Source organism: Chiloscyllium punctatum, chromosome 26 (assembly GCF_047496795.1).
Source record: "Chiloscyllium punctatum isolate Juve2018m chromosome 26, sChiPun1.3, whole genome shotgun sequence".
NCBI lineage: Eukaryota > Metazoa > Chordata > Chondrichthyes > Orectolobiformes > Hemiscylliidae > Chiloscyllium > Chiloscyllium punctatum.
The window spans coordinates 48,275,887-48,300,830 of NC_092764.1; positions in this window are offsets into that span (position 1 = coordinate 48,275,887).

Sequence of the window (24,944 nt, forward strand, 5' to 3'; positions counted from 1 at the left end):
TGTATCAACAACAATTACAGCTGCTCCCACACTGACCAATATCATCATTCTTAAATCAGACTGATCTCATCTACCAAGGATAAAACCATACCATAGCCCAAGTGGCCAAATTTACTTTAACATATTTTCAAACGCACTTCCAATCCCTTGCAATTATCTCAACTGGTTTCAAATATATCTATTACATCTACATTTATTCAAAAAGATGTTACTCTATTCGTGTTTCTGCATCTACTTTGATGGAATTGAAGAACACAAGCTGTCACCTTCATGAACTTCATGTTTATCCAAGTTGTTCCAATTTGAGGGGTTCATTTATGTCAGCAAGTTCCAAAAGAGTCCAGAGAGCCAGGCAGGAGATTCTATTGTAATATCAGTACCTGTCCATCAGTGGAGACTGTGGAATTACCACACTCAAAAAAATGTCAAATGTGGAATCACAGGGTTGATGATTATTTTGCTGGTTTATCTTTCAAAACTTTTTTAAAAATGTATTAATAATTGCAAGGTTTCACCATTCATGGTAACGTTTACTGGCAGCACTAAAGCTTTTTGGGATTGGGAGGATTTTTGAAAAAGAAATTATGATTATTAACATGGCAGGGCAGGTAATGTGTTGCAACTGCAGGGTGTGGGACACCTGTGATCATTACAGGGCAAACACATTCACAGTAAGTGGACAGCTTCATCTCAGACTCATTAGGCTGAAAAGGAAGATGCAGACACTGGAACATAATAGGAAGGGGAATTTAGCTGGAAAACCTTTGTCTGTCAGTGAATAATGAGGGTATGGAGTGCATTTCTGGAAGCATGCCAGAGATGGGTTCAATTGACCATTGTCCTGGATGGTTTAAGCTTTTTGACTGTTTTTGGAGATTCACATATCCAGGCAGGCCGGGGGGAATATTCCATCGCAATCCTGACTTCTGCCTTACATATCATAAATAGGCTCTGGGGAGTCAGGGAGTAAGTTACTCTCTGCACAATTCCAAGCCTGTGATCTGCTCTTATAGCCAAAGTTTCTACACAGTTAGAAAAAATGAACTGTTGATGCACAAGTTTAGCAAGTTGAATATATGCATCTTATGAAAGGAAAATGAAGCTAAGTAAGTATTTTTGGCAATTCTTTTCAAGAAATCTTTCAGCAAGGTATTAAGAGATTTTAAAATTTCATTGTGGCCTTGTCATATCAAAGAACTACTGACCCCTACTGGCTTCAGGGAAAAAAAAATCAACTTACAAGAAATCTTCCTGGCATCACCTGTTGTAATAGAAGTCAAGCTTGCTTAATTGCTAATTTATTTCATGAAAAAATGTAACTCTTTGGATCTACATATGAAAACAACAGCACTAATCTAACAGTTTTCAACACGTGTATCGAAAATTTTGAACAATAAAGCAATGTAATAATAGCTCTTATATGTATCACATCTATCATTTGTTTTGATGATCATGCAATCTTTCCTCATTAAAACAGCTTTTCATTTTGCTGATTAATTATCTCTCTGGCTTTCTTTATCTTAATTGCTTATTTTCTCATTTTGCACAAATTGCTTCCAATTTGTATCTTACCAAGCTAAGTGCCACCTAATCCTATTTCACTAACATGTATAGATCCTCACAGCATCTCAGCTACTTCTATGTATACCTCTAGAAGTAGAACTTCACAGAAACACATTAAAATGTTCCCTGTTACAGGTTCATCTTTTGACTAATTGGATTCCAAATTTTTCACAGCTAATATTTCTGCAAACACCATAGTTCTGATTTTAACTCAATGGGTACAGATAGATAGGAAGAGGCAAAGCCAACCCTTTCACTATGGCTGCTTGAAGACAGACCACTTTAACTGCTGAACTTCACCTGCAGGAGTCTGGCAGCTGACTGTTTGCAATTTGTCAGAAGTGGTAGCTGGCTGGGGGATGGAATCAATGGACCCCAGCATTCAAAAGTCATAGAGTTGGTTTTCAGACTTGGGTATACTGGACATAATTTCAAAATTATCTTGATTGTTGTAAATAGTGTGGAGAATAGAAGTAGACTTAGGAGGACACAGATGGTGAATTGGGCAAAGTCATCTTAATATAGATATGTGATATTATAACATTTGGCAGAAAGAATGAAGAAGGACAATATCAACAAAATATTGAAGAGAGCGCAGGAATAGAGTGACCTGGGGTGTACAAACACACACATTAAAGGGCAACAAGACAACTTTTAGAAAGCAGATTTTAAGAAAAATATAGATTTTGTAGAAGTACAGAAAGCTAGGATGTAAAAACAAGAAAGTTACATGAATCTTGATACTCACTGTTCAGATCCCTAGCTTGAATTTAAGGCCAAATCTGAAAACTACACTTCAGTAAGAACATCAAAGCCTTAGATGGGCTGCTAGAATAATGCAGGATTTATTACATGTAGACTGGAAAAGGTAAGATTGCTCTCCCTAGAGTAAAGAAAATTCAGAGGAGATTTTATAGATATATTCACGATTGAATATATTGATAAAGCTAATAGGTATAAACAATTTCCAGTGACAGAAAGACCAGCAACTACAGGACATAGGGTCAAATTATGGCACAAGAACCAGTGGCAAGACAAGGAAAGTTCAATTACCCATCAAATTGTTATGATCTAGAATGCACAGTCTAAAGGGCTAGTGGAAGTGAACTCAACAACAAATTTCAAAACAGTGTTGGACGTATATTTGAAGGGGAAAACATTGCAAAGCCAGGTGGAAAGGGCAAGAGAGTGGGATTAATTGTATAGAAAGTGCACAAGAACTGAGGAGGTGGTGTTAAAAAGCATAGACAGTAGGATATCATGTGGTGAGGTATGAAAGCATAAATATTTGGGGAAAACAGACAGTTAGAAGGTGAACAAGTGGAGGAAGAGGAGGGAAAGAAGTGCTTTTTAGGTGGTTTGTGTTTGGGCTAGTTTGCTGCTCTCAATTCTTCTTTCCATGCTGCTTCTCAGGGCCTGACTAATTATCAGTCAGGAAGGATAAACAACTAGAGAAGCATAACAAGAGAAAACTCTTGTAATAATAAGGTGCAATTTAATGCATAATGGCAGTTGGTAGAAGTAATAATTAGACAGACATAATTACAATGACCAGGAAATCCTGACTGCCTCCATCTGGACATTGTGCTGGACTGCCAATGCTCCAACTAAACTCTGTGTTTCATCATCAGACTCAGCAAAGTCAATGAATCTTCAACATTAATTGTTTCAACACCATTACCTTATGCAACATCTCCCCACCCCTTCCACCTCCAGTATGTTTTCCTTTTTGCTAACACTTATGCATTCATGTGATAAAAGTAGTTACATGTTTGCCATTATCCCATGTTGCCCCATGTCTTGACTTTATAAATGCAACTGGTCTGGAAGTTACAAATTTCTTTCAGGTTACATTCCCTTTGGACTTGAAAGATTGGTAGATCTTTGAATTAAGGACTGCTGACCTTGATTGTGATCGCGATCTTGATTAGTCTTGAACCATTTTGCTGCTGAAGGATCGATTGATTCTATGTTATCCTTCACAGAAGTCATTCCTGTTAATCTACAGTTGGTCCACTGTATCCTCCAGATAAGGCAATCTCCTGAATTCCCTTTGTAAGTGATTTTATCCCTGCTGATTCAGGGAATTGCCCGATAACAATATCTTGGGGTCTTTTAATCTCATGAGTGCTCATCACGGAAGATGGCTACATTGTACAAACAAGTGCTTTCTTTGGTTCAGTATCCTTGATTTCCCAACCAGGCAATTTTTATTTTATTTGAAGAAGTATTCCCTTTGTAACATTATCCTGGATGTTCAGACTAGGCAATTTCTTCCTTCTGAACATGTCTTGAATCTATGACTGTTGATTTGGCTTCCATGGAGCCATATACAATTTTTTACTGTCAATCTGCTGATATATCTGAGTTGAAGTATATAAACTCTCTATGTTAATTGAGTGGGGGTCTTTGTCCACCGTCTGTGATTGGTGAAAGAGGCAGGTTCAAATCCTCAGTCATGTTCTGCAAACTCTGGAAGAGTTCCAGTGAATTAGACAGTAGCTCATGTAATCCCACTCTTTAAAAAAGGAAGGAGAGAGAAAATGGAGAATTATAGGCTGGATAGCCTGACATCATCAGTGGAGAAAATGCTGGAGTCAATTGCTAAGGATGTGATAACCGAGCATTTGGGAAGCAGTGACAGAATGATCCTAGTCAGCATGGACTCACTAAAGGGAGATCATGCTTGACAAATTTTCTGGAATTTTTTTGAGGATGTGACCAGTAGAGTGGAGAAGTTAATGTTGTGTATCGGGACTTTCAAAAGGCTTTTGACAAGAATCCACACAAGTAATTACAAAGCCGTGTTCCTTCTCCTGGCTTACAGGCAAAAGCTCAAGCAGCAGATCCCTCGCGGTCCAGGTCCAGTGCTGGTCGGAGGAGGCAGAAGACCAACTCCGGTGCTGTCTGGAATCGGCTGATCAGGCCATGGTCAAACAGTCCACAGGTACCTTGGACAGGTACGCCACCACCGTCACAGACTTTATCAGCAAGTGTGTGGAGAACTGCATACCGAGGAAGTCAATCCAAGTGTTCCCCCAACAGGAAACCCTGTTGATGAATCAGGACATACAGAAACTGCTAAAAACCAGGCGTGAAGCCTTCAGATCAGGAGACCCACTCAAATATAAGGAATCCAAGTATGACCTTTGCAAAGCCATTAAGACAACCAAGGATCAATACTGATCCAAACGCGAGGACCAGATAGACACCTGGTGATTACAGCAAGGACTGAATGACATCACAGGTTCTAAAAATAGACAGTGCAAAATAGCAGACGATGACACATCCCTCCCAGATTGTCTCAACGCTTTTTATGCTCGCTTTGAGCAGAATTTCAGCGGACAGGTAACATCTATTCTGACAAGTCCTGACAAACCTATCCCAACAGTCACTGCATCAGAGGTCAGATCAGTTTTCCTTCATGTGAATCCAAGGAACGTGATGGGACCAGACGGAATACCAGGCCGTGCACTCAAAGCATGCACAGATCAACTGGCAGAGGTCTTCTCGGACATCTTCACCCTCTCGCTGCAGCAGGCCACTGTCTCTGCTTGCTTCAAGATGACCAACATCATCCCTGTGACTCAGAAGTCTCATGCAGCATGTTTCAATGACTACTGCCCAGTGGCCCTAACTTCAGTAGTCATGAAGTGCTTTGAAAGGCTGGTCATGACATTAATCAACTCCAGCCTCCCCACTACTCTTGACCCATTCCAATTTGCCTATTGGACCGACAGATCCATGTCAGATGCCATATCACTTGCCCTTCACTCCTCCCTAGAACATCTTGACACCAAGAACAGCTACATAAGATTCCTACTCATTGACTATAATTCAGCCTTCAACACTATTACTCCCTCGAGACTGATTACTAAACTTAGTGATCTCAGACTAAGCCCCACTCTCTGCAACTCAGTTTCCTGACCCACAGGCCAAAATCAGTGAAGATTCATCCTCGCTAACACTCAACACTGAGCCCCCCCAGGGGTGCATACTCAGCCCCTTACTGTACTCACTGTATACCCATGTCTGCGTCGCCAAATACCAGACTATGCCATTTACAAGTTTGCTGATGACACCACCATAGTCAGTCGAATCTCAGATGGCGACAAAACAGACTATAGATGGGAGGTGGAAGACCTGGAAAAATGGTGCACTGACATCAGCCTAGCTCTCGATGCCGGTAAAACCAAAGAACTCATTAATGACTTTCGGCGGGATGTTACTCATGCCCCCCTACACATTAACAGCACAGAGGTGGAACAAGTGGAGAGTGTCAAGCTCCTGGGAGTGTTCATCAGCAACAAGATTTCTTGGATTGTTCATGTGGACGCACTGGTTACAAAGGCCCAACAACATCTCTTCTTCCTCAGGCAGCTGAAAAAATTTGGCATGGCGGTGAATACCCTTGCCAACTTTTATAGATGCGCCACCAAGAGCATTCTGTCTGGATGTATCACTACCTGGATTGGTAACTGTACAATTCAAGATCGGAGACAGTTACAGAGTGTGGTAAACTTAGCCCGGACAATCACAAAGGCCAACCTCCCATCTATAGAATCCATCTACCAGGCCCGCTGTCGAGGAAAGGCCGCCAGCATTCTCAAAGATCCATCCCACCCTGGCAATGCTTTTCAACAACCTCTACCATCGGGGAGAAGGTACAGAGGCCTGGACACACACACCAGCCAGTTTCGAAACAGTTTCTACCCTACTGTTGTTAGAGTACCGATTGGACTCACAAACTCTTAGCATTCGCCTGTACCTGTGTTTTTGTTTTTGCCATTGTTTACCTATTAGTTGCTTAGCTATGCTATTTAACTATGTGATCTGCCTGTATTGCCTGCAAGACAAAGCTTTTCACTGTGCCTTGGTACAAGTGACAATAAATTCAATTCAATTCAATTCAATCCAATTCAAGAGATTAGTGAGGAAAATTAAAGCTCATGGTATTGGGCGTAGCACATTGATGCAGATAGACAACTGGTTGGCAGACAGGAAGCAGAGAGTTGGAATAAATGGGTCCTTTTCAGAGTGGCAGGTAGTGACGAGTGGGGTGCTGCAGGGTTCAGTGCTGGCGCCCCGGCTGTTCACAATATACATTAATGATTCAGGCGAAGCAATTGAATGCAATAACTCCAAATGTACAGACAACACTAAGCTGGATGGCAGTGTGTGCTGTGAGGAGGATGCTAAGAGGCTGCAGGGTGACTTGGACAGACTGGCTGAGTGGGCAAATGCAGTATAATGTGGATAAATGCGAGCTTCTCCACTTTGGTGGCAAAAACAGGAAAGCAGATTATTATCTGAATGGTGGCAGTTTAGGAAAAGATGAGATGCATTGAGACCTGGATATCATCATGGAACAGTCACTGAAGGTTGGCATGTAGATGCAGTAGGTAGTGAGGAAAGCTAACAGCATAATGGTCTTCATAGAAAGAGGCTCTGAGTATAGGAATAATGATGTCTTGCTGCAGTTATATAGTGCTTTGGTGAGGCCATACTTTGAGTATTGTGTACAGTTTTGGTCTCCTAGTCTGAGGCAGGAACTTCTTGCTATTGAGGGACTCCAGCGAAGATTCACCAGACTTATTCCTGAGATGGCAGGACTGATGTATGAAGAAAGACTGGATCGCCTGGATTTGTATTCACTGGAATTTAGAAGAATGAGGTGGTGGGAATGGGGGTGGGGGGGGTGCAAGTGGAATATCTTAGAAGCATATAAAATCCTGATGGTACTGGACAGGTTGGATGTAGACAGAATGTTCCCAATGTTGGCAAAGTCCAGGGGTCAGAGTCTAAGAATAAGGGGTAAACCATTCAGGACTGAGATGAGGAAGGATATCTTCATTGAAAGTGGTAAGAACCTGTGGAATTCTCTATCACTGAATGCTATTGGGGCCATTTCATTAGATGTATTCAAAAGGGAGCTAGATGTGGCCCTTGTGGTTAAATGGATCAAAGGGGATGGAGAGAAAGAGGGAATGGGATACTGAGATTGCATGATCAGCCATGATCAGATTGAATGTTGGTGCAGGCTCAAAGGGCCGAATGGCCCACTCCAGCTCCAATTTTCTATGTTATGGTTCTGTTCGCTGAGCTGGGAATTTGTCTTGCAAACGTTTCGTCCCCTGTCTAGGTGACATCCTCAGTGCTTGGTAGCCTCCTGTGAAGCGCTTCTGTGCTGTTTCCTCCGGCATTTATAGTGGCCTGTCTCTGCCGCTTCCAGTTGTCAGTTCGGAGGAAAGATCACAGAAGCGCTTCACAGGAGGCTCCCAAGCACTGAGGATGTCACCTAGACAGGGGACGAAACGTTTGCAAGACAAATTCCCAGCTCGGCGAACAGAACCACAACAACGAGCACCCGAGCTACAAATCTTCTCCCAAACTTTGAACTCCTATTTTCTATGTTTACCAGAGGATGCTACTCACGCAGCAGCATCTCTGTCACTAACAACAACAATTCTGCTTCAAGAGATAATGAATTGAAATGCTCATTGATGATAGGAATGAAAAACATTTCCACCCCATCCTGTGAACGCACTGACTCCCTTCCTGTTGACAGTATGAAGCAATTTTCTTTTGCCAACATTGGTAATCCCATAGACTCCCAAAAGTGTACAAGCTGGCCAATTGGGTGCACAACAACCCCTCCGAAGAGCATCCCACCCAATCTCTGTAACCCTGCATATCCCATGACCAATCCACCTAACCTGCACATCCTTGGAGTGCAGGAGGAAACCAGAGTACCCAGAGGAAACCCATAGAGAGAACATGCAAACTCTACACAGACAGTTGCCAGAGGCTGGAATCAAACCTGGATCCTTGATGATCTGAGGCAGCAGGGTTAACCACTGAGCCACCTCAAACCTCAATAGGCTCTTTCTTCCTTTTGGGTTTCCTGTGAATCTAGAAAAACCGAATGAAATCTTCCAGTTGCTCGTCCTTAACCCAAATGGTTGACAATGCATCAGTTGAACTTGGAAAACTAGTTGAACTCTTTCTGTTACTGAAAGAAAATTAAGACAGCGTTTAAGGTGAATATTCAGGTACTTTTGAAAGGTTTAGGGTCACCACCTCCACCACCACTCAGGCAGTGAATTCCAGACATCCACCACCCTTTGCACAAAACCATTTTTCCTCACATCCCTTCTAATTCTTCTGTCACTTCGCTTGATTCTATGACCGCCACCCCACCACCACCCACCCCGGTTTTTGAACTCTGCCAAAAGAAACAGGCTCCTCTTGTCTCCTCTACCTCTACCCCCACAATTTTGTGTACTTCAGTCACATCGCCCTTCAGCCTTCTCTATTCCAAGGAAAACCACCCCAACCTTTCCAAACTCTTCTTCATAGCTACAATTCTTCAGCTCTGGCAACATTCTAGTAAATCTTCTCTGCACTCTCTCCAGAGCAGTTACGTCCTTCCTGTAATGTGGTGATCAGCACTGCGTGCAATACACCAGGTCTGGTGGCACAGTGGTTCAGTGGTTAGCACTGCTGCTTCACAGCACCAGGGTCCCAGGTTTGATTCCAGCCTCAGGTGTCTGTCTGTGTGGAGTTTACACATTCTCCCTGTGTCTGCATGGGTTTCCTCCGGCTGTTCCAGTTTCCTCCCACATTCCAAAGATGTGCAGGTCAGATGAATTGGCCATGCTAAATTGCCCATAGTGTTATGTGCATTAGTCAGAGGGAAATGGGTCTGGGTGGGTTACTCTGCGGAGGGTCGGTGTGGATTTGTTGGGCTGAAGGGCCCGTTTCCACACTGTAGGGATTCTAATCTGATATTATACAGTTTGACTATTATATCCCTACTTTTACAGTCTATACCTTTGCCAATGAAGGAGACCATTCCATATCCCTTTCTGTCCTGCCATCTTTAGGGAACTGTGCTCTTGCACACCGAGATCGCTCACTTCTGAGAATATTCCCCTTTGTTGTGTATTCCCTCTTACTGTTTGACCTCCCTAAATGCACTCTCTCACACTTATCAGAGTTTAACTGCATCTGCCACTTTCCTGCCCAATCCATCAACCCATTTATATCAATTTGAAGCTTCCAGCCTCAACATGACCAATACTGTACTTGTGTCGTCTGCACATTTCCCAGTTGTGTCCCTCATGTTCAAGCCTAAATCATTACCACAGAGTAGAACACCATTTGAATAAGCTTTCCATCTACAAGAGCAGCCATCAACCATTACCCTTTGTTTCCTGTTGCTAAGCCAACTTTGGTTTCAATTCTGCAATTCTGGGGAATGGTCACTCAACCCAAAACATTAACTCTGATTTCTCTCCAAAAATGCCGCCAGATCTGCAATTTCTGTTTTTGATTCTGATTTACAGCATCTGCAGCTCTTTTGGTTTTCCGTTAGTGTCTAACTTACTGCCACTTCTCGGCATGCACACCTTGCAGACGTTCCTCTTTCTGATAGGATTTCTGTTCCCTTGCTTTATCTTGTCCACTGACGCTAATTTCACTGTCATTCCTGGTGTTTGACCAGGTATTTGGGAAAATGCATTTCCACAGCCACATCAGTGACTGCCTCTGGCTCAGACTCACCCCGTGTGGATTCCAACTCAAATTTCATCCTTTGAATTCACCCAGGATCACAGGTATCTCTGCGATATTCTACATTCCCCAGACAGCTTCTCTTGTCATATCCTGAGGTCCACAGTCCGTGTCATGCATTGTCATATGCACATTCTCAACCTCTCTCTCCAACAGCGTCGCATCATGCTGGCTTCGGGCTGCACCACTCCCCAGTTCCACTCCATCCTCTGGCTGATTCAAATTGTTAACAAGAAACTTTTTACTTTTCTTTGAGGCATCAGGTTTGTCTTGGAAATTAAATCGACTCAACTCAAATGCTAGCAAGAGCAAAGAAAAAGCTTTATTGTAACCTCTGCAGGGGGCCCAATACACTTGGCAAGATGTCGCATGTAAGGGGCTGAACAACTTTCACATATTCTTTTTATACTACGTTTTGCTTATCCTTATCACACGCTCAAGGACAAGAACTGAGAATCCTCCTGCTGCGAGGCCACTGAATGTTTTACCATTTAGTATCCCACTGCACTCAGAAGCAAACGGCATAACCAGGTACACAAGCAGGGTCCTATTCAAAGCACTATGAGTAAGACCAGCCCTACAACTAGTAGAACATGTAGGATCCAATACACTCATCCTCCCCAAAAGGAGGTGAGCCAGCAGAACCAATGGGTGGCACAGTGCTCGAGATCCAGGTTCAATTCCCGCCTCAGGCAACTGACTGTGTGGAGTTTATACATTCTCCCCATGTCTGCATGGGTTTCCTCCGGGTGCTCCGGTTTCCTCCCACAGTCCAAAAATGTGCAGGTCAGGTGAATTAGCCATGCTAAATTGCCCGTAGTGTTAGGTGAAGGGTAAATGTAGGGGAATGGATTGTGCTTTGGTGGGTCAGCGTGGATTTGTTGGGCCAAAGGGTCTGTTTCCACACTGTAAGTAATCTAATCTAAACCAGGAGTCATCTGCTGGGGAAGGCGGTCGTATTGCTGCCTTCATATGATTTATTACACTAGTGATATTTTCAGACTCATCAGGAATATTAAAACAGCATGAGGTACCTAACATCGTGCAGACGCCCCCTCTCTCGGCCATCAGTATGTCTAGTACTAATCGATTTTGTATCACTGCTTCCCTAACTGCTGTTAACTCAGTATTAATGAGTGCTAGACCTTCCTCTATCTCATTTGCCAACAGTAGTACACTATATGAGAGGTCATTAATCTTGTTTATTCCCACCATTGTCCCTGCTCCCAAGAGAATAGACCAACCAATGTTCGCTCCTGGTATAGTCCAGGGGTCTGCGAGTGTGTACCCATTCCAATGCCGTGGGGCGTCCCTTCGGGTTCACCCGTTACCGGCCTTCAGGACGAACACTGTTGTGCCAGTGGACAGTATCGCAGGGTAGCAGCACCCCTTCCGTCCCAGGGGGAGCTGTGGTGCCCTTTCTCTCCACAAGCCCATATTATACCCGCCATCATGGTTTGATTATTGATAAAGGAACAAGCAATGTTTATGATTGTACCATTTGCGTAGGTCGCTGAGCAAGAGTCATTGTTCAAGTACAGTATTGCAGTACACTGGGAGGTCCCCAAATAGAGTCTCCCCTGATTTGTGCAAATACACGTTTCTCCCCTGCCATCCGCTATATGGAAGGCTGTGGTTGGAAGCGTGTCAGCCTTGGGACTGCAGTTAGCCTTGAATTCGGGGAGTGGCGCGACATTTGCCCTAATTGCTCCCCCTATCAGGGTCAGGGTAGTCACCGTCTGTGGAAGCAGACAGCTAGCATTTCTCGCCAGGCTCTCTGTAATTGGTTCAGCAGTCCATCGTTGGGCCGTGTGCAAACATATCCAACAAGGGTGGCCAACATGTAATCTCTGGTGTTGTATTAGGGCCAAAGCACATGCTCTGCTCACTTCACATCTAGCAATGGCCCTTCACATCTCCCAACCTACTGGCATCGCATTTACGCCATTTATCTCCTGAAGGCCCAACTCCACTACCGAGTTAGACTCGTTCTCGAGCCCCAGCTGAATCCCTCGGGGTTCAGGCGTGACACTAATGCCCTCTGCCCTGCTTGGGGTTAGGTCCATAATTTGATTTGGTTGGTTACCATGCTACTATCTACTACACTGCATCTCGGGGCAGGAGGGGGTGACTCTACCACTATATTCACCTGCCTATAGATGTCGGAGAAGGGTCTATCTATTCCACACCACCAGAGTCCCTCATCGCTCTTCTGAGTCTTAAATATTATCACCTGTGCCCTGGCACCTCCTTCCTTGATAATAGAATACCTACTTCCCATGTCAGATGTCCCTGTAGCCGTGGTGGCAACTACTAAGTGCCAGTCACTGGCGCTGCAAGGAACCCTGCATAAATATTTATTATACCATTTACAGCTGTCCTGGTTCCTGAACGGCCATGGGTCGAATGTAAAGATCCCTCTAGCACCCTCAGTTAAGATTACCATCTGCGGGCTGTATCCCAGACGCCAGTCCTACCAAGGCGCTTGCTAACAGTATGAGCTGGGGCCGCCCCATAACCGTATGGGGCTTCTAATCACTACTTGCACTTAATTGGTTCCAGTTTTGTCCAATGTCTCCTCAGGCCCAGCTACACGTTTGCAATTGCTGGCGTGTATCCACGTAGCTCTTTCTGTGATCTTAACAGCTGCCTGTGTTGTAAGGAGCACTTGAAACCGTCGCAGCTACTTCTTCACCTTTCAGCTTTTCCTCGTGAAGTCTCCAGGTATGATCGTGCAGCTTCCCTTCTGCTGGTTGGGGTAGTGCTGCTTTCCCTTGATTCTGTATTTGAGATAAAAGTGGAGAAAGTTTCATACAGTAACATCTCATCCTCACAGTGGCCTGTTACCTGTCTTACCTTAGGTCTTGAGCTAATTCCTGTATTGGGCGGCCTACCAAACAAAATCTCAAACGGGCTAAGATTAGCTCTTTCTCTCCTCCTAGATCTCATATACACTCGCACAATCAGATGTGCCTTTGTCCATGTCACCTCTAGTTCCTCACAGCATTTTGTCAATTTATTTTTTAGAGTAGCGTTTTCTCTTTCCACTGCCCCACTGCTCGCTGGGTGGTAGGCACAGTGTTGTCTCATGTTTATTCCCAAATAATCACTGATCTGCGTAAGGCATTATTGACAAATGGTGTCCCATTGTCACTACTAAACCTTTCACGGATGCCCCATCTTAGAATTATTTCGGTGAGCAAAGCCTTGGCTACTGCACTGGCATCCTGTTTAGACATGGGGAACACTTCCACTCATTTGGAAAACATATCAATTATTACCAGACAATACCTTTTCCCTTCGTTGGGTGTTAGTTCAATAAAACCCATCTGTAAATGTTCAAAGGGTCTTTGGGGTTGAGGCTGTGCTGCCTGACTCATCTGTATTCGCCTCCCCACATTATTACTGGCACAGATAACACATCATTCACAATATTTCTGGAAGTAATGAGTAAATCCCTTTGCGTACCAGTGTGCTGAAATACTGTCATACATCCCCCCTTTTGACACATGGTCCTTACCATGTGTCAGTTTGGCATAGAATGGAAATAATGATAATGGTAGACAAGGTTGACCATTGGGGCCACACCACACCCCTTCCTTCACGCTGCACCCTGCTTTTGTCCACTCACGCTTCTCCTTTGGCGTGGCCTGCGACGTAGCTTCCATGTGTCTGCTGTTGGGGTACAGGTTTTTGTCATACCCATGTCAAACTGATCACTTGGCGGCTGCTGGGCTGCCGTCCTTATCGCTGAGTCCGCCCTCACATTGCCTTGAGAAATGGAATCGTTATTTTTCATGTGGGCTTCACATTTACACACAGTAATTGATTTAAGCAATAGGACTGCTTCTACAAGGTCAGAAATCAGGCCACGCTGTGTGGTGGGCTTTCCAGTAGAGGTCAGGAAGCCCCTGTGTTTCCACCGGGTTCCAAAATCATGTACAACCCTGAATGCGTATCTGCTATCAATGTAAATATTCACCGTCTTTCCCTTGGCCAACTTACATGCCTAAGTCAAGGCAATCAGCTCCGTTGCTTGCACTGACAGATGAGAATGGAGTGATCCCACTTTGACTACCTCATGGGTAGTCACTACAGCATACCCAACACAATTTTGTCCTGTCTCTTTGCTCCTGAATGCTGACCCATCCACAAAAACCTCCAGATCTGGATTCTGAAGTGGTGAATCCTGCAAGTCTGCTCTAGGGCTGCAAATTTCATTAGTTACAGTGACACAATCATGTGAGTCTCCGTCTCCTTCCGTGGGGAGAAGGCTAGCAGGGTTAAGGATATTACATCACTTTATTGTCCGCATATCTGCATTGAACCAGATACCCACATCGTCCCTGAAGACCCAATCTTTTGTTTTTTTTCCTTTAGCACCCACAGTCCCAAATGCTGCCACCTGTTACTGGATGCCTTCACCAGTGACACATGAGGAAAAGAATCTTCCACATCGAAAAGACAGAGTCTATTTGCCATCACAGATACTTTAGATAAGTTCACACTGACTGCACGTCTGTAATCATCCCAATAAAATTCGCACAATAACAACTGATCTGGTTTAACCAATCTCCTGAACCAATCCTTTTCATATGATTCATCAGGGCCACCGTGGTGTATGTGTGCTGTGCAGTGCAGCATGTTCCCAGCAAGAAAATCGGTGTTAATAGGATTAACATGGTTACTTGCTTCCAGGGCGAGTGAATCGCTCACTGAACTTATCGCTCTCTGGTTTAATCGCCACTCATAGACATACATCAGGGGTCGTGGGTCGTATTTTACAGACTGCACTGGTAAACCTTCCCTTTGAATTACCTGCAAGCCCATCGGGGTACTGAGCAAATCCAAGCCCAGTCTCCCTATGAGATCCCGAGCCATCAAATTTAAAGGACAGAATTCCGATAACAGAAATGAGAATTGGAATGTTTTCCCATTACTGGTTTTGCACAATAGGGGTGCAGAAAACCTCTCTCATATCATGACTCCTGATGCATCCATTGTGTTCAGGAACCTTCCACTCATCTTTATTTGCGTCGATTCTCTGAACTGACTTAATTTAAGGACTTAATATGTTGCCCCTGTATCTACCAAAAAGGTAACTGGTGTACCTTCCACATATAACATGGAGGTAGGCATCAACTTATACACATCATTGTTATACTGAACATATAGTCCACACTTCGCAATCTCAGTGCTCAATATAGAGGTGGGACTTGTTTCCGTGCCCGTAAGGTTAGTAGAAGAGATTAGCAAAAGCGAGTCTTTGTTGCCAAGCATAAAGGAAAGAGGCTTACCTGTACCTTGTGGGCTGCCCACCTCCACCTCAGCCGTCTCCTGTCAGTCACCCTGCTGTCCAGCCTCCAGGGCCAATTGGGACTGTCTGTGCGGGCACTGCCTCGCTGGGTGGTCCATTGCTCCGCAAACAAAGCACCCGCCAGATCTACCAATGCCAGCCCCTCTTCCTTTCTTTTCGCGCAGCACCTCCCTCCAATGGCTGGGTGGCTATCTGCATCAGAGTAAGCTGAGCTTTATGTGTTTGCTGTTCCATCTTTAGTTTCTGCTTATCCTTGCCTTGGGCCAGCAATTTTTCAGCATGTGTCATGTGTTGTTCTATCAAATTCAGCTTTCCCATGTCCCAGGTAATACATGTGTCTTTTACCTTTTTCACTATTTCGTCCTTCATTCCATTGAAGAAGCTGTTCCTCAGGTGTGCCTCATACGCCGTAATCTCTGTCATCGTTATGTCCTCGGGTGGTCTCAGTCCACAATGGCGTTATGGACTTCAGTGAGGCGCGTAAGGTAGTAGGACACTGTCTCACCTTCCTGTTGTTTACACATTGCAATTTTGGTCATGTCCATTCGCACAGGGAATGCTTCCCTACAGGCGATTGCAACAAAAGTATTAAAGTCTCGGTTCTGCTCCACTTGCAGGTCGGTTGAGCTGGCATGGATGTTTACGGCTGGCCGTTTATACTTGATTTTGGTGACATCGGCACCCAGTTTTCATCCCAGGAGATGTCTCATCTCATGTGACGTGGAACGGAACTCGACGCAGAACTTTGTCACTTCTTCGGTGAACTTATTACCTCCAGCCTTGCGTGGGTCAGGCAACTGCCCATAGGCACTTTCCAAATCCTTCATGGTCCATGGTCAGTGGACCAGCACTGACCGCCCTTCTGGATCTGCAACCTCAACCATTGATGCTTGCAGAACTACCTGGTTAGAGAATCATACATCAGTACTCTCACTGTCTGACTCATCGTCCACCGTGGAGTGATCACGAGCAGGCCCTGGATGACTTTCTGTCTTGCAGTAACCGTCCTCATTTTGGGCTTCTTGCTTCAATTGGTTGCGGTTGCGATATGCTATCGGTGATCCAGCAGACCCTGAGGCAGCGGCTGCTGACTTAGAACCTTCGCCAAGCAGATCTCATGGGGGGGCTATAGGTCTCGGAGGGCAGTCATCAAGGTCAGGATCTGGCACAGACTTAAGGCACTTACTGCTTCATTAGGTTGTTTTCCGTGCACGTCTTCATTTGAGCTAGTGTTTGTACGCATATTTGATCTACCTTTTACTTGAGATTTCCTTTCCCTGATATCAGCCTCAGCCTTCCTCATGTTATAAGCACTCCAATTCACAGGTTCCATTTTTCCCTTCCATTTCTCCTTCTCTCTCTCCTCCAACCATGACCTCAATATTTCCAACTGCCTTTTACTCAGACTTCCTCCCTCCGGAAAACCACATTCCTTAATCCACAGTTCTAACTGCTTTACTGACTCTGGGCCATAATTATTCAACATGTATTTTTGGTTGGCCATTCCAAATCCTCTGTGGACCCTCTTTTTGTTTACGCTTGCTGAAGCCAATTTTCAGCATTACTGGAAAAGTGTTCAGCTCTCGCATTGGATGCGTCAGCCTCAATGCCTTGGTTTTCGTAAACCAAGAAACCATATACCCGGTACGTCTTTGGCGGGTCCAACTCAGCCAGTGGTGGTTCCAAGTCTAAAACCACCCTTCAACTTGCTGTTTCTTAAGCACTGTAGAGACGGCAATCCCTTCCCTTGGGTTTTACTCGAATACCACGCGAGAGTTCACTGGACCCTCTTCCTGCTTTATTTATTCTCTTAGAATGAGTCTCTATGTAGGATTACTTAAGCCATGACTCTTATCCCGACCCTATTCAGTTCAGACCCCGGCGCTAGGGCGATCCACAGATTCCCAGTCGTCTCATGCAAAGGGGTCAATTCAGCACTCAAGATGAAGTGAAAGTCCTTCAAGGCATTGGTGCCTATGCCTCCTGGGAATCCTCAGAATCCCACCCAGTCGCAGGATCCCGGGCGAGTCCCCAAATTTACTGCTGTGGAAATTAAATCAATTCAACTCAAATGCTAGCAAGAGCAAAGAAAAAGCTTTATTGTAACCTCTGCAGGGGGCCCAATACACTTGGCAAGATGCCGCATGTAAGGGGCTGAACAATTTTCACAATCTTTTTATACTACGTTTCGCTTATCCTTATCACAAGCTCAAGGACAAGAACTGGGAACATTTGGCTGTTGATATGATTGCTTATGTTTTCCCTGGCTCTCACTGAATCTGACTGTTTTGCAAGACTTGCAAGGCCAAGCTGTCTGCTTGCAGAATCCAGCAAAGTCAGGCTGTCTACTTAAAATTTTAGCAAAGTGTTAGTTTTAGCAAAGTGTTAGATTTAGCAAAGTATTCTCTTTCAGATTTCACAGTATATGTTAATTTTGTTAATTTTCCATTACAAGGGTACACAAGATGCTCCAACTCAGAGATTCCCACAGCTCTCTAGAAACTTCTTCCCCTCTCCTTCACTTGGACTCCATCCCCTTCCCAAACTCCCAGTCCCATTGGATATTCACCATCCCTCCTAACCTTCCACTCGCCGATGTTGAACATTCTGTACTCAGCAAAGCTCTCAGCATTTGCTTACTCCTGCCCCACGTACCTCATGTCTTCCTACCTTGACTTGGTCTTTTCTACACACACACCTCCCCCCCCCCCCCCCCCCCCAACCGATTCAGTCCCTGCCCACATATATCCACAATTCCTCAGTCACTTTACACAAAAAAAAGTAGTTCCGAGGAAGGGTCGATTAACCCGAAACATTAACTGATTTCTCTCCACAGATGCTGCCAGACCTGCCAAGCTTTTCCAGCAATTTCTACTTTTGTTTATGTTTTACAGCTACTGTTCCGAAAAGACCACTCACTCCATGACTCCCTCGTCAGGTCCACACCCCCCACCAACCCAACTTCCACTCCTGGCACCTTCCCCTGCAACCGCAAGAAATGCAAAACTTGTGCCCACACCTCTCCCCTTACTTCCCTCCAAGGCCCCAAGGGATACTTCCATATCCGCCACAAATTCACCTGCACCTCCACACACATCATTTATTGCATCCGCTGCACCCTATGTGGCCTCCTCTATATTGGGGAGACAGGCCGCCTACTTGCGGAATGTTTCAGAGAATACCTCTGGGACACCCGGACCAACCAACCAACCACCCCATGGCTCAACACTTCAACTCCCCCTCCCACTCCACCAAGGACATGCAGGTCCTTGAACTCCTCCATCTCCAGACCATAGCAACACGACGGTTGGAGGAAGAGCGCCTCATCTTCCGCCTAGGAACCCTCCAACCACAAGGGATGAACTCAGATTTCTCCAATTTCCTCATTTCCCCTCCCCCCACCTTGTCTCAGTCAAATCCCTCAAACTCAGCACCACCTTCCTAACCTGCAATCTTCTTCCTGACCTCTCCGTCCCCACCCCCACTCTGGCCTATCACCCTCACCTTGACCTCCTTCCACCTATCGCATTTCCAACGCCCCTCCCCCAAGTCCCTCGTCCCTACCTTTTACCTTAGCCTGATGGAGACACTTTCCACATTCCTGAAGAAGGGGTCATGCCCAAAATGTCGATTCTCCTGCTCCGTGGATGCTGCCTGACCTGCTGTGCTTTTCCAGCAACACATTTTCAGCTCTGATCTCCAGCATCTGCAGTCCTCACTTTCTCTACGCTATCATCTAATCAATTTTCTTATTTCCGCTCTTATTAGCATGTGACACTGGGAACAAGACTAGATTTGAGGTCCTGCAATTTAATTTATCTCCTAACTTCCCATCTTCAGCTTTCAGGTCCTCATCCTGTTGTTTACCTAGATTTTTGCTTCCTCTGGCTTTTCACCCTCCTGGTCCAGAATGTCCTGCATCTGCTGTGTGACATCACTGACCCTGGCATGAGGGAGGCAACATACCATCCTGGATTCAAGTCTGCAGCCACAGAAATGCCTGTCTGTACCTATTACTATTGAATCCCCTAACACTATAGCCCTACCATTTGTTTTTTCCTATTCTATGTCACAGGGCCACCCTTGGTGCAATGAACCACTATCCCCTGAGAGGTCATTCCCCCCCCAGCAGTGTCCAAAGTGATACACCTGTCTGAGAGGACCATGATCACAGGGTCTTCTGCACTTCTTTCCTGAGCCTTTGCCTTTATCTGATGGTCTCCCATTCCCTTTCTGCCCATGTAATCCTCACTTGTGGTGTAACCACCTCACTAAACATGCTGCCCACAACATTCTCAGTGGTGCAGACACTCCACAGCGAGTCCACCCACACACTTCTTGTACATGTGGTCGGCAGGTGCGCATTTTGAAGGGTGCATACACCCTTTCACTTATTTTCCACGTTGCACAAGAGGTGCACAGCACAGATCTGAGATCTCCTAGCATCACTTCTCTCTCGATTAAGCTAGTTAATCTCTCTAAGAGAATTTAATTAAGCTAATTATTTCAAACACTTCTATTATAGTTGAAAGTCCCTCCTTTTTATTGAAGCTAATACTCTGCAGGTATCACTTACCATTGAAACCGTGTCACTTTCTGAACTGCCTGCAGTTCCTGAGAGTGAGCATCACACTCACTGTTTCACCTTCTACTCCCTGTCTCATGTAACTCCCTGTTTTTGCCCAATTCCAAAACACCCTCATCTAGCCAAGCAGTACTCACAGTGCAGTATATTTTCTGAAACTGCAGCCTGAATATAAATTAACTTTATATCCTGGTACTGTTTACTGTACCTAGGTCTCATGGAGCTTATTGACAGCAATGCACATTTTGAAGGGTGCATACTCTCTTTCACCTCTTTCCTTTACAGCCTTGTCTATTAAGCTTGATTTTAAGCTCCAACCCCTCACCCTCAGGGATCTCTAAGGTGATCCCTGGAGATCAAAGTTACTCCCACAAACCTTTCTGCTTTAAGGGCTTTGTCTCTTCCCAGTCTGGTTAGTCTTAACCTTAATCCTTAGTCTTTTTCCCAACCTGCTCTCCATCTCTTAGGAGCTCTGAGGTGAAGGTTTTTTGCTAGGGTACTGCTTTTAGCCTACTGCTGCTTAATGCTCATAAATGTTTGCTTTTCAGATATTTTGAAGCAGTAATGTTCTTCGAGTGTGTCATGATCCCAGACGATTGCAATATTGGGCAAGTCAGACCACAGAATGAACACTGACATGATAGAACACAAGTTCAATTTTGCTGTTGGTTATGATGGTGGTTTGTCATCGAACATATTCACACAAATTTCCAATATTCTTTAGCGAAAGGATATGAGTCGATGGCACAAAATGAAAAAAAAATAGATCTGGATGTTCGTCAATTTGAAAAGACATTAACATAAACAGTAAAAACAAGCATTCAATATTTACCCCAGTGATGTATTTTTCAGAAATTCATTCCTAGAGAAACAACATGATCTCAACTCTTCAATTTCTTACTTGACTTACTCTTTCTAGTTTTTCTTCCTGGGCCACTGAAACAGTTTAAGATCTCTTTCCAGTTCTGATGGCTTAAATGTCTTCTAATGTCTATTAGAATAAAAAAGCTTTTCATATAAACTCACAGCTTTGGGACTGCACAAACCCTAAACTGTCTTTCTGCTGGGGCGAAACTGTTCTCCCGAACTGAAACTGGTTTCTTGTCAAATTAATATATCAAGATACTCTGCTCATTTGGGTTTTTTTAAGTACGTCATAATTTCAACACTTCACCAATTAACACCACAGGCATCTGACTAAGAAATTCCAAGTTATGTGCTGTTCGAAATGATCTACTTAGGCAAATTTTCTCAATGATTTGCTGACCTCTTTAAAAAAAAACACAATTACCTTTGCAGAACTGAAACCTGAATACATCTGCCTTTATATTAAAAATCCAAATTCCCAAAAGATAATGATTTGTTTTATATGTTTATCACAAATGATAAAGTCACTTATATTCCAAAACATTTTCTTAAGGGTCAAGTAAATTCTCTCTGCTTTTGTTTTCTTAATGTATTTCAGCTATGGCGACTCCCATTGAGTACATATAGTGTTGGGTTCCAGGTAAAAAGCACTGGGGGCTTGTGATTGGGATAGCTTGCTACCTGTAATCTGCTTAGTTGAAGGGCCTTTGGAATTATCAGTGGGAGATAATAAATCACTAGAGAGTCTTAACAAGAGGTGGCAATTGTTTCATATAACATGAGTTTATTTCATTTTAATAATATGTACAAATAAAGTTATCTAATTAGCTATAATTACAACTATCAGAAACTAGAGATGACATCTTTCTCTTGTTACATTCTCTCTACATTCCTTACAGGGAACTTGTGCTTCAGGTTCAAACCCTGAAAGCACAAATATCACCGTTCAAATACGGTTACTAGCTTACCAATGTGGGGTTCATTCTCCACAAACAAATCCATCATTTCCAAGCTGGAATACTGGTCCACAGGTTGGAACATCTTGTTACACTCTTGATGACCTCTTGTTACACTCAAAGACTGTTATAAGATTTGGTGAAGTTAATGCATCTTCAATATTAAAACATTCACAGGCATCATTTATATGACATAAAGAAGAATGAAATTCTGTGAGTGGATTGAAACATTTTGGAAGCAGGAAAGAAAGTTGTTTCCAGGACCACAATGGAACCCAGCAAACCCCTGACTCAGTGTGATCAATTCCAGCTGATATCCAATAATAGTTTCAATTATATGAGAAATGACTAATTTGTCCAAAGCTATTATCAGAATACTGATTCAAAAAAGTCTATTTGTTCACAAATGTTGCTCAGTGTTCTCAGCTGCAAGCTATGATTCTACAAGTTCAGTAACTGAGGATCAATCATTGTATAAAAGCACATATAGAAAGGTCACACTCATTAGTAATACTCATTCTGGAAAACAGATGGGTATACAAGTAAAACTTAACACAAGAATGTCCATCTGTTACTCAAATTAATGACATATCTAAATAAATGACATAAAATGATTCCAGAACAAGAATGATATTGTTTATTTTTCCATTAGTGTCTCACAATGATCTCAATACAATGATGAAAAGTTAAAAGCAATAGTGTACATTATTCTACATTCCTTACAGGGAACTTGTGCTTCAGGTTCAAACCCTGAAAGCACAAATATCACCATTCAAATATGGTTACTAGCTTACCAATGTGGGGTTCATTCTCCACAAACAAATCCAACATTTCCAAGCTGGAATACTGGTCCACAGGTTGGAACATCCAAAATACAAGGTGCTACATATGGCATCAGAAACCTTTCTGAAGCTTTGTGGGAAAAAAACTCACAATATGTAGATGAGTGTTTTATACTAGCTGCTAACTTCAAACAAACCTAAGAAAACTGGTCCCTCACTGAGGCCAATAATCCTTCTCAGTTGGTCCATCTGCTTACCCAGGATACATTAGGTGCAGCTGGAATTTACTGCGTTGGCGTATGGGGATGGTCTTCTCTTTTAATTTGATAAAGACAATGACACTGCTTTGCTTTAGTATCTCCAATCCAAAAGTTTTATCAAAGGATCTTTTTTTAAAAGGGATGCAACAAATTTAAAATGGATCAAAATAAAAACAAAAGAAATATGACCAAATAATTGTCCTCCATGTTCAATATGTCATCCAGTCTATCGAAGGCATCAAGAGTACTGAGAGACATTGTGTGCTCACTTACTTAATTACATGTTGCATTAGGAACATTTACCATTATGAATAAAGATTTGCTGGTTAGCAGGGCTGTTTGAAATTTGTCCTCAGCCTACCTGCATTCTGTTTATTAGTTTACTAACTGTGGTGTTTGACACTTAAGATAAGAGAAAAATAGTCATTGAAAGCAAAAGTTAATAGGTTGCAATCCACGTGGTAGAACTGAGTTCCATCTGCAAAAGTCAAACATTACATGGTTATTAAGGACTAAGTGAGCATACTCCCAATGAACATGCCTTGTTGTAGACGTCATTAGAGCCAGTCATCTTGCTGATGCCTGCTTCATCTTCTAACTTCAGTAACATCATCCTCTCAGAATTTATATACACAACATCATTTCCCATCAGTCTTTATTTAGAAATTCCAGGAGCTGCAGTTATTTCGATGAAGCTAAGTATATGTCTTCTCTAGCTCTGATGTGGAGATGCCAATGTTGGACTGGGGTGACTCCACCCTCTCCTCCTTGACCTATCACCTTCATCTCCTCCCCCACTCACCCATTGTACTCTATGCTACTTTCTCCCCACCCCCACCCTCCTCTAGCTTATCTCTCCACGCTTCAGGCTCACTGCCTTTATTCCTGATGAAGGGCTTTTGCCCGAAACGTTGATTTCGCTGCTCGTTGGATGCTGCCTGAACTGCTGTGCTCTTCCAGCACCACTAATCCAGTATGGGGTGAACAAAGTCAGACGTCATGACACCAGATTATGGTCCAACAGGTTTATATGAAATCACAAGCTTTCTGAGCATTGCTTCATCGTCAGGTGAATTCACTTCACCTGATGAAGTATCAACCCTCCAAAGATTTATGACTTCAAATAAACCCATTGGACTATAACCTGGTAATTTCTGACTTTGCCTACTGTAGCTATGGTAGCAAGTTAGTTTGTAAGCATACGTGAATTTGGAAGATAGAAATTAATTAACCCATGTTTTGTTTAAGCTTGACTTGTCTTGACTTCTGCCAAGGCTGCCATTGTCAGCAATGTTCCACAGACCTACAGACTTTGGCCCCAGTACAAGACAGATCCCTCATTTACTCTCAATTCCTTAACACTGACAGGTACCATTCCATTTTCAGCAGGCAACTTGTTCAATCTGGGAATGCCTTTGAACAGTTTATGGCACTGTTAGATTTGGAATGAGCCACAAAGTTTCTTTACACTGAAGGCACAAATACCTAATTTTGTCAGAAAAGACCTGTCTTCATTATCAGTGCTTAACTCAGAAGGTATTCACCAGAAAGGATTGGCTTCTCAAGTCAGATCTCCATTCAACACACTCTAGAAGGATAGCTCTGCTGTGTGAATATGTTCTCAATGTTCAGTCTTTTTGATTTGCTTGTCCTTCATCGCCTCCAAACATGTGATTTGCCATGTCATTCTTTCAGTCTTGGCTGCACCACTGTGCCAGAGATTTTGCTTCTCATGGGAAATACATTTTCCTTGGAAAAAAGGCACTGGTTCAAGTGGAGTAGCAGTTTTACTGCTCGACAAACTCCCCAAAAGTGGAAGGTGTCACTGTACCTTATATTTAATGCAGAGTTCTCCATACTAAACATTAGAAAGGGGGTGACCACTGATATTGTCAACCGACACACTTTTAGGAATACATAATAAGAATTCACTGCCACTTGTCCTCGAGTATATTTGACAGAGAGAGAGGGAGAGAGAGAGAGAGAAAACCAACATCAGATGAATCAGGCTGCACAGTTCTCACAATTTAGTTTTGTTTT